The sequence below is a fragment of the Ursus maritimus genome, unplaced genomic scaffold (assembly GCF_017311325.1).
Source record: "Ursus maritimus isolate PB19 unplaced genomic scaffold, ASM1731132v1 scaffold_10, whole genome shotgun sequence".
NCBI lineage: Eukaryota > Metazoa > Chordata > Mammalia > Carnivora > Ursidae > Ursus > Ursus maritimus.
In genome coordinates this window covers 71,122,906-71,134,934 of record NW_024423344.1, presented here as the reverse complement: position 1 = coordinate 71,134,934, position 12,029 = coordinate 71,122,906, and the positions used below count along the sequence as shown (strand labels likewise).

Sequence of the window (12,029 nt, the reverse complement as noted above, 5' to 3'; positions counted from 1 at the left end):
GAAAGGGAATTTGAGAGGTAGCTGTAAAATAGGGGATAACAGAGAGGGCTGCAGACCAAAGATTATGGTCATAAAAGCGATACCTTAAAAGAGTGAATCAGACGGGGTGCCTGGGTGGCACAGCGGTTAAGCATCTGCCTTCGGCTCAGGGCATGATCCCAGCGTTATGGGATCGAGCCCCACATCAGGCTCCTCCGGTATGAGCCTGCTTCTTCCTCTCCAACTCCCCCTGCTTGTGTTCCTTCTCTCGCTGGCTGTCTATCTCTGTCAAATAAATAAATAAATAAAATCTTTTAAAAAAAAAAAAAGAGTGAATCAGGGCTGAGGGGAAGATGCAGAAGATGAGCTCTGTATTTGGGATGAAGTTCGAGCTAGCCCACACATGTGCTACAGGCTCTGCCGGAAGTGCAGCACGCGGTGGTGGATCTTGGAGGTGAATGATCACTAACATTCTCTGGTTCCCGGTGGCCACACAACTTCGTAGCCAGGAGATGTGGTTCCTGCCAGTGGCGGTGAATGTGCAACCTGCTGCCACTTGGACACCTGATCTTGCTCCAACCATCACACACAAAAATGGAGCCTCTGGTCCTAACTCTCCACAATGAAGTCATGATTCAGTACTCCCAGCTGCAAAAGGAAAGAGGGAAGTGTGTGTCTGGCATTTTTCCTTCTACGGGGGGAGGCGGACTCTCCTCCACAAATACTCAGAAGATGGGGAATTCCCTAAGCACAGGCAGGGAAATCAAAGGGATAACAAAGCCCACTGAGGAGTTGTTTCAATTCATGCCACTTTACTACGGCCTCTGAACACGACACAGATGGTCCCAGAAGACTCTCTTCACTACATTCCAAAACTCCAGCAAGTTGTAAGATTCCAGGGCTTTCTGTGGAAAGTATAAATTGCTTCCTAAGCTTATCTTGCCCCTAAGATTGTCCATGTTGGATCTGATGAAATCTCAAATTCCCAGACCTACCACATTCTTCCCTGGAGTGGTTGGAAATGTCTCAAACCATAGAGTTGTTTTGGAGTGAAACGTTCCTAAGGAAATGGCAGAACTAAATATAGCCCAAGGTCATGCCACCATTCAAAACTGTGCCCCTAAATGGTCCCATGGGGCTATGTTGCTGCCCTGCATCCCCCATCATGGACACTTTGCCCTACAGGATGACTGAAATCTTGAACACTCTCAGTTCCGGGGATTCCAGTATATGGTGAGGCCCCTTTTATTTGTACCTACCTGGCCTCATTCCACAACAACATTTAAATTTAAGTATAGCCATGTTTTAGCAAAAGAAACAGTAGATTAAAAAACTTTGTTGTGGTTAAAGAGTGAGTCATAATTAAGACTGCCTAGCTCTACCACTCACTAGATAAATCATCTTGAGCAAACAGAACCTTTCTGAACCTTAGTTTGTTCATCTGTAAATTAGGGATGCTAACAGTTTCTGCCTCATAAGGTTTTTTGAGAGGATTAACAGTACTACATAATGATGCATTTAAAACTACCTAAAATGGTTTCCGACATATTCAATGCCTTGACAATCCTATTATCAAAATTGAGACTTAAGAAGATTAAGTAACTCATCCAAGATTATACAGCTATTTATGTGCAGGAGTGACTTTTTCTAAATCCATTCCAAAGAATTGGCTAAGGGCTCTGATGAGCTATGGAAAAGTAAGTGAAAACCCAGAGCAGAGGATATAATGGACAACAAATCAAGAGATCCAAACCCCATTTTCTACGTCTCTAAAACGGGTAGATTGAGCTTGGTTTCCAGGTTAAGATGGCATTTGTGTAGCAATTCCCGACCTTCTCCAAATTTCCCTCACTGAAAAAATTATAAAGACAAGGGAAAATTTCTAATGTGCAATACTTCCAGGAAATTAAGGCTAATAGCAAATCATTTGTGGATTTGGGAGGAACTTCTAATATATAAAAAATGGTCAAGAAGTTAAAAATAGAGCTACCCTACAACCCAGTAATTGCACTACCAGGTATTTACCCCAAAGATACAAATGTAATGATCCAAGGGGCACCTGCACTCTGATGTTCATAGCAGCAATGTCCACAATAGCCAAACTGTGGAGAGAGCCAAGATGTCCATCGACAGATGAATGGATAAAGAAGATGTGGTGTATATACACAATGGAATATTACTTAGCCATCAGAAAGAATGAATACTTACCATTTACATCGACGTGGATGGAACTGGTCAGTACTATGCTGAGCGAAATAAGTCAATCAGAGAAAGACAATTATCATATGGTTTCACTCATATGTGGAATATAAGAAACAGGGCAGAGGACTGTAGGGGAAAGGAGGGAAAACAGAATGGGAAGTCATCAGAGAGGGAGAAAAACCATGAGAGACCCATACCTATAGGAAACAAACTGAGGGTTGCTGGAGGGGAGGTGGATGGGGGGATGGGGTAATTGGGTGATAGGCATTAAGGAGGACATGTGATGTGATGAGCATTATATTATACACAACTGATAATTTATTGAACACCACGTCTGAAACTAATGATATACTATAAGTTGGCTAACTAAATTTAAATTTAAAAAAAGAAAAGAAAATGGGTAGAGATAGACTCATCAACAAAACTGCTGGCCTATAGATGTGTTGTTCTCTAAAGTAGAACATTATGTCCTGCTTAGACAATGGTAGGAAAATGTCAAACCTTATACCCACTATCTCACTGTCTGCTTAGAGTTAGAGGATTGCAAAATCATAGATAGATAGATAGATAGATAGATAGATAGATAGATAGATAGATATAGATGATAGATAGATAAATGCATCCATTCCCACCCACCTTCCTTCACCCTACCATGCACATGACCTATTTTTATAGAAGTTATATCCCCCCATGTGGCCACCACCATACCACCATATCCCCCACACATATAAAAGCATACTCATTTAACAGACATTCTAGTAACAAACTATAGAAATGATCCCTGAAAGTATAGTCTTTCATTTAACAGACATTCTAAAAGACCTAGAACTTCAAAAACCTAATGACCAAGAAGACAGTATCATTTTGGGAAATAAATAAAGACCATCAGATGAGAACAGGCAAGGGCTCCTTATTCAGAGCTTGCTATAACAAGAGAGGGAGCCACCATCACTTGGGTTTGGCAGAGATTCAAAGGCAAGCAGAGGAATGCAGAGCTTCACAGAGTTCAAAGGGAAGGTTCCAGGGGCGCCCTGATTGAAGGCTGCTGGCCTGAGGAAGCTGGAGGGCTAACTAGAATCGGGGTGACGGATGTGATTGGCTAGGGTGCACATTTGGCTTTCTCTGATTGGTCCCAAGTTGGAAGCGAGTTAAAAAATTAGGGAAGCCATCAGTTATTAAGTCCTGGCCCTTTGGGGCCAACTGTTACAAAGGTTATTGTATGGTTGCTAAAGACAGTGCTGGAACTTCTGATAGGTTAGACTTACAGATAGAATGCTGGCTTCCTGGCCTGGATACTCTGGATAAAGGGTCATTTTCTTGGGCTGATTGTTATAGATTGCCTTTTATATATGGTCTGGCCATTTTCTTTTTCTATATTCAACCTCTCAAATTTATTACATTTTGGGATGTGCACATAAAGGCAGAGACAGGGGAAACTCTGGCGTCTGAATATGACAGAAATTCTAATTTTTCATATAAATGTTTCTGGTTAAAAAAGAACCATGGACAGCCACAGGTAACCTGGGGATAGAGTTTCTCAATCCTGCAGGCAAACACTTAAGCTGCAGGGAAGGAGGAGAGTTTATCAGAGTCTAGGAGAACTTTACTGGATACCAGACTCTGCTTTTTGTCTGAGTTAGGTTTTCAACAAGGCACCTAAGTGGACACTGAGCACAGTCAAAGGAAGACTTTGTATTCTATCCATTGGCAAAAACTAAAACTACTAGGATGCCCCCTAAATCTAGATGAAAACACAATAAATCCTCATTTTTCTTATGAATGAATGATTATTCAATGGCCTAAAGTCTTAAAGACTTTAGGGAATCATATCTCTTAAAACTATTTGCTTTAATTAAAGGAAGAATTTTTAGAAAAATGTTTCCCTTGTTTGCAGAGATAAGCAAGACATCATAGACTCCTTTGAAAAAATAGTCATATAGAATAGGCTGCTCTAAAAAGAGACTGAGATAAGACAAGAAGACAAAGGCTGAGGTTTAATCTGAGATAAGAAAAATTGTAGACCCTCCCTAAAACCCACAAGGGCAGAATTAAAATCCAAAGGCAAACATCTTTAAAGAGAAAAATCTACATATATTTAGCTCCTACTTAAGGAAAAACTAAGGTTACCAAGAATGCAAAGGAAAAGATAAAAAGATTAGGAGTAGACGATACAATGGAGGAAAAGTGGCAAAGGGAGCAAAAGAAAACTAAAATATATGTATGTATATACATATACATAAACATATACATATATATATACACATATATATGTATATATATATGTGTATATATATACATACATATATATATGTATATATATATGTATATATATATATTAAAGAGAAATTCCCTTAGCTGAAAAAAAATAACCACTTCTGTAGATCAAAAGGATTCACCTCATTCCTGGAAGAGAATATAAAGCTTGATAAAAATGTTAAATTTCAAAGATCAAGAACAAAATTCCTGGTTTTCAGCAAAAGAAGAGATACCATATTAGCCTCATATGTCTCCTCCATCAGACTAGATTCCAGAAGAAAATGGATCTAGGTCTATAGAACTGGATAAGAAGTCAGAGAATTTCCTACATCAAAATAGCTCCTTTATTTACAAATGGAAGGAAAGATTTTTTCAGATATGCTAGGAAACTGAAAAAACAGCTTTTATGTAGATTGCCTAAAAAGCATATATTACAGATGACCAAGAATTCAACCAAAATGAAAGGGCCAAAAATACTCAGGATAGCATAAAGAAAAATCTGAGAATGAACATGGAAAAAATTGAGTAGTTTCATGTCTAAGCATTTTTTTTTTAATTTTTGGTTAATGAGATAAAATGAAGATAATTTTATAAATTATATTTTATAAAATAAAGCAAAATATTTTAAAAAATCCTATAGTTTACTACTAATAATATGTACCAATAAATCTCAGATTTAGTAACAAAATGGTAAAAAATGTAAAAGCTTCCTGAAAGCATGCTGAGTTTAGATTTACATAGGTCAGAGTAAGAAGTTATTATATTGCTGTTCACTGACAATTAGAAAAATTTAGATTAGATTGTGTTTTCAAAAAACTTAAAAGATAATCATAACTAACAGTAAGAACAGGATGCACACCTGTTTTCCAAATCATTACAGAACAAAAAAAGAAAATTCAAGAATCTGCAAAGAATAAAAATAGCTAATATTTATTTAATTCACTCTATGCCAGGTGCTATACATACTTGTGTGTTTTTTCTCATTATCCCTTAAAACTATTCTATAAAGTAATTCTATTATTTTTCCCATTTTTTAGGGAATGAAATTGAAGGTTAGAAATCTGTAATCATTCATTCAGTGACAAATATGATAGAACCAGTATTTTAACTCAGACAGTTGGACTTCAGAGTCAACATTGACCCATTACTATGTGTTGTGCCCTCTGTTTACTGAGAGCTTATGATATGCCAGGACCCATGCCATTAATTCACTTAACATTTCAGCAGTTCTACAAGATAGACAAGAATGTGAAAAGGAGAAGCAGAAAACAAAGAGTTATCAAGTATATCAGCTTACTAGTGACTTAAAAATTTTATATTAGGGGCACCTAGGTGGCTCAGTCTGTTGAGCATCTGACTCCTCTTAGTTTCAGCTCAGGTCATGATCTCAGGGTCTTGAGATCAAGCCCCATGTCAGGCTCTGCACCTTGCCTGCTTGGGATTCTCTCATTCCTTCTCCCTCTGCCCCTCACCCCACTCACACACTCTCTAAAATAAATAAATAAATCTTTAAAAAAAAAAATCATCAATAGAAATCTGGCAAGTTGATCTTAAACTTGGCCAAAAAACCTATCCTATAGTTATAAAGGCAGAAATTACAGAAGCCAGATTTTCTGATTATAAAACTACATTATAAATTAATTTGTTCATGTAATACAAAAAGTTCCTTGAACACTAAAAACTGTTCAAATATTTAACAACAGACAAAAAAGAAAAGCACTGTAAAAAAAAATTATGAGAAGGCCACAAAATATTTAAAAGCTTAGAATGTTATATTTTTTAAATGAAGAAATTACTATAACTTAAGTAGTTATTAAAATATTAAAATTATGTTAACCAGAATATAATACATTTGTGTGTTATAGAAAAGAATTTAAAAATAAGCACAGGAAAATTTAATATTAATATATGTTAATACAGAGATTTCTTGTTAGGGAATAAATTAACAGAAATACCAAATTAAGAAAAAAATCAAAATCAGTAAAGAAAAAGTTAAAATAATTTTAATATGGAATACTTTGTATGATTTCATGTTAATTATTTGATATATGTCAAAGAAATGGACATTACCCTGGAGCAATATAAAATAGCCAAAATCAATTAAAAGGAAATAGAAAATGAAAATATATCTATAAACAAAGAATGCGTGGGGAGAAGACCACTTCCAAATACATCTCTGGGCACATGGCAAATTATTTCAACCTTTAACATGCTAGATCGCTCTACACATGTATATGCCCTTTCAACATCTAGGGAAAAAAATAAGATGAGCAGCTTATCTTATGAATCCACTATAATCCTAATCATCTCATCAAAGTTTGATAATGAACAAAACAGAAACTAGAGATCATTCTCACATATTTCTTTACATATATATGAAAGTCCTAACTGAAATAGTAGCAAATTTATAATCCACTAAAATCAAGAACAAATGCCTGGATGCTTTAATAAAGGTTTTAGCATTGAAATTATGTTATTAACTCAAATGCGGGAAACCTTGTGGTTGCCTCGATTTGAGGTTAAAAAAATATTTAATAAAGTTTACTCATTATTCTTGATTTTATAAGGTTTAAAAAATCTCGGAATTAAAAACATGAGACACAGCAACAATTTCATACCGAAAGCCGTTGCCATTATTAAGTCAATGAGAGTCAACCTCATTAAAGGAAGGGTATAATCATCACTCTTTTTTAGCATTGTTCTGGACACTACTATGAATCTAAAAACAGATGACAATAATTAGGAAGAGACAATAGTGTCATTATTAATGACAAATGTGGTTGTATGTCTAGAAAATCTACATAAATAAGCTGAAAAACCTCTCCTAATTGAATACGAAGTTCAGCAAAGTAGATACACATACGATAAATACACAAAAATCAATCGTTTTTACAATATACCAATTATAAACTTGCAGTAAAATTTGTAGTTATTTAAAGATTTATTTATTTATTTTGGAGAGGGAGAGAGAGAGAGGTGGATGAGGGGCAAAGCGCGAGGGAGAGAGAATCTCAAACAGTGAGACTTCTGTGGTGTTTTCTTCTTTATACTTTTCTGTGCTTCTCAGATTTTTTATAATATGATATAATAATATAAATATTACTTTTAATTAATAGAATGCGAGCTTGAAATAGATAATCTCTAACGACTTCCAGTTATGAGTGATTCTATTGCCATAACAATGTCACCATTTAAGCTCCCACAATTATTGTCTAAGTATAGGGGAGCCATAGGCACCTAAACCATTTCTAACGCTATTGATGGCCTACCATGAATTTTAAATCTCTATATCCTTAGTCAAGCTTGATGGTGTATTTTCACTTTTTTTGTTTCAGTAAAGTGGACTATGAAGAAAATTGCCCAGCTTATTCTAAAACTATATTAAGATGTAAAGAATGGAAATAATTGATTGCTTAGAACATATTTGAAAATTCTACAAATTTAATTTAGACTCTTCCGTGAGGAAAGCAAGGCTTACAAATGATCTTTAACATACAAGTCTGAAACACCTATGAAAGAAAGTTTCTGCATATAGCCTGATGATGTGGGTGATACATGACGATGAGTTGAAAAAGACCCATATGGTTTGAGTTTAAAGAAAAGAGGGGAGAGGGTAGTGTCTGTGACTTTGCTTAGACCTGAGAAAGACTTCTATCACCTGGTTTTTAAAAGGAGAGAAAAGTGCTAAGATGTCCTCCACTCAGTTGTTCAGGTGAAGCAAATTCACGATAGTTACTCATCAATTCACATCTACTACTGCAGAACATGATCACTGATTTTGCCTATTTTGAAAAACAAATAAATCAGTTTGTTGTCATTATTTCTAGTCTTCAATTACACAGGGAAATAGAATTTTAAGAGGGGAAGTATGCAGAGGATCTGAGTGGCAGTCCAACAAAATTGCGGCCCCCAAACAGGCTTTCAAATACATGTGACTTACGTAATTGACTCAATGTATTTTTGTTCTCCGTGCCTGGGTAGACACAGGCAAGAAAATCTCCCCGTCCCTTCAGTAAAATAAAATTGAAGGTGCCGTTGATGGGTTTGCATTTCATCAAGCCTATTACCCTTATCTCTTCCTTATTTGAGGGTTTAAAACTGACATTTCTTCATTTTCACTAGTTCACTATTCCTCAGGAATCTAAAGGGAATACCTTCAAAATTTGCTTACCCAGTCCCAGTAAAGGCAAGATTGCTTTGGGGAGAATGTTTCTTAGAATAGAAACTCCATTATTTCCCTCTATTGTCAAGATCATCTTTTACTACAGAGACAAATTCCCAATCTAATTAATCATTTCTCTGACTTTCAGTACCTAAAAATTAGAAGAATTTTGCAGTTTCCCATGTATTTGTAGCACTCGAGCTGGACGTAGCTAGTGAACTCAGTGAAATAGTTTCTGCTAACCCCTAACTATCATCTGTGATGAACTGTTTACCTCAGCCACAGGTTGGAGTCAGTCAAAATACTGTGAAGCATTTGTTCTTGAAATAATCTGATTAATCACTTTAAGTTTCAAGAATCAATCCACAGTAAAATCCTTTTCTTATTTTTTTCTTCTGCCATAAGCAGTCTTTCCATTACATTATTCTGTGTAAATAAGGAAGTCTGCAATGCATCTTAATTCCTACTATTTTGTTTGGGTCTTCATGTCAACAGATGCTTTAAAACTATTATCCCGTCTTCAACTTCCTGTCTCCAAACTATGAAATTTACCAATTTCTTATATAACCTACACTTCTTAACCCTTAATGCATTTTTTTGTTCATGTTGAACACTGTTGATTTCAACCTTTTTCTAACTTCTGAGACGAACATTTTCTCTAGCACATTAATTCATTGAGTGTTTCTATACTAATTGAGCATATGACTTGTACCAAGTCCCACGCTGGCCAGTGCGGGTGAGTAGGCAAATAGCTTGAATAGCTACCCGAATGGTATGAAAAAACCACATTCCCTCTCTCTCACTGGTAGTGCCTACATGACCATGTCCCAGCCATTTGGTTTCTCTGCAGTGACAGTGAGTGACTACTTCTGACCTAATGATGCATTATCATTTGACTAATTCAACCATATAGTTGCTAGGTAATTTCAATATCCTTTTGCTGAGCTTGACATTGGTCCCTACATATGTACTTTTGGTTTCAAGACATAGTTCTTAATTTATCAAAGCCACTGTGCTATCACAGATGTCACAGACCAAGATATCAGTGTTTATTCCCATTCAGGAACTCACATGCTGGATCTAGTCTGAAAAATATTTTCTGTTAGTCTTCAGGACTAACCCATTTGATTAGTAATTTTATTCTTAACAACTGAGCCACCCAGGCGCCCCAGTAATTTTATTCTTGAGACACACTATGTTTAGAACCCATGTGACAGGTGTGGGCCTTGAGGAAGTGGTATCTGAGGCCCCCGGGAAGCAATTTCACCTACTTGAGGTAGCAGGTTTTATCACTTCTTTTGCCTCTTGGTTTTGCCAACTTTGATTAGAACTCATCAAAATGGAAAGAGGAAATATTAAGACAACTAGAGAAGCCAAAATATAATTAAAAGAGACCGGAGGATGGAGGAAGGACCGATACTCCGAAAAAGTATCAACAGCATCAAATGGGTTTTCTTAGTCCCTAATATTTTCAGAATACAGTTAGAGACTTAGTCAGACCCTCTGTTCACTGTGCTTCTCTCCTAATCAACAGTGACATATCCAACTATAATTCAGAATGGGCAATGAATTTGGTTTGAGTTTAATGAGACAGAAAACACAAAATAACAGTGACTGAAGCAAGAAGTAATTCATTCTTTCTCAGGTAGACAAAGTATGATGGCTCCTCAGTCTGTGAGATCTCAGCCATTCTCACCACATGGCAGAGACCCTGTGGATCAAGATGGCTGCCTCAGCTCTAGCAACATGTCCAGAAGGAAGGAGCCAGAAGGGAAGAGGAAAGGGCAGAAGTGTATTCTCCCTCCCTTTAAGAATCCTTACTGGAAGATGCCTATACCACTCTGTTCACAGCACTTTGGCTAGAATTTAATTATATGGCCATACCAGCTGTGAAAGAGATTAGGGAATTTCATCTTTATCCTGGGAAATTATGTTCCCAGCTAGCATTTGGAAGTTCTATGATTAAAGAAAAAGGGAGAATGGATATTGAGGAAAAACTATCATTATCTGCCGAGAACTAATTATTTTTGTTAAATAATGTTTTGAATCATTTAATGACACATGAAATCTGACCGCCTTTTTTCTACTTATGCTCTTAGTCCAGCTCTCTCTCCATAAAGTCTGATTGATTCATTTGTCTTAAAAAGCAGTTATAGCAAATTGTGATTGTAGAAGAATATCACCGAACACAATATCTACATTTATCACAGATAACACAAGTCTGTGTTCAGATAAATTAGACCAAATAATCTATGCATAGAATTTCACATATAAAAATAAAATACAAATTAAAGGTCATTAAAATTGAATCCTTAAATCTAAGTAATGTTTGGATAAACACATGAAAATGTGCATCTCTTCCCTGACTACACTTTAGCATCACCTGGGGAGTTTGTCTTCTTGTTACTATTTGCTTCATTATCTTCTAATAATTCCAATGCCCAGCACACACTTAAGACCAATTAATCCAGAATCTGAAGGGTGTAGAAAAGGGAAGTGGGACCCAGGTCTCTGTTTCTTTGAAAAGCACTTTCTCAAGCATGGGCCTTCATCCATAGTAACTGCTAATGAAGTCTTAGAATATGAGCATTAAACAGGGCAGCACCAATGCTTTTAATTGCACTCAAGAGTAAAGTACAATTAAGAAAATCTGTGATGTGATTGATCTCTCTGTATATGGAAGATTTTGCACTAAATAAAGTAAGTCACTAAGGTGAATTAAACACATTTCTGACTTTCCTTTGAAATCCAACATCTTTTTTTCCCCTTCCAAGTTAATTATGTAAAGCAATCGCAACGATGTAACACATAGTAACAAAATACTCTTTAAGTGCAGAAAGAGGGGAGACTAAGGTGCTCAACATGATAGAAAATGTAAGATTTGATAGAGATCCTTTAATGTCTTCACAAAACTGTTTCAATTCTATCTGTTGGTACTGCCACTCCTTCAGCTAGTCATTCTTTTTGGTTGTCCCAGCATTCCTAAGTGAAGGGGACAGAGCGGAAGGACAAAGACTTGCCCCTAAAAAGCAATGTAGGGGCAAAGCCCTATGACCAGGCATGAAAACACTTGGATTGCAAGTCTAGACCTGACCAATTGCCAATATGACTTCTAATAGCTCATTCTCCCTAAAGCAAGGCACCCTCTTCTGGGAAACACAGGCATTTGACCAGTGGTGTCCAGGTCCCCTTCTAGCTCCAGAATCCACCAAAGTTTCTACCCAGCAGTCGTCCTACTTGGAGAGAAAATTACTAATTCAGATTTCCTGTCCAAATAATTGCATCATCCCTCCCTGACCAAGGTCACACCAGAATAGCAGCAATGACTAGAGGGCAAAATCCTCTATCTGAGCCTCTCCCAGGTACTCCCGACAATTCAAATACATTAAGTCCAGGGCACGTGGTTAGAGTGTACTCAGAGTTTATGCAC

At 36.6% G+C, this 12,029-nt stretch overlaps 1 pseudogene; it reads right to left on the bottom strand.

The window, feature by feature from the left end:
* Positions 1 to 2,870: 2,870 nt before the first annotated feature.
* On the bottom strand, positions 2,871 to 2,978 carry LOC121101467 (annotated as a pseudogene).
* Positions 2,979 to 12,029: the final 9,051 nt, after the last annotated feature.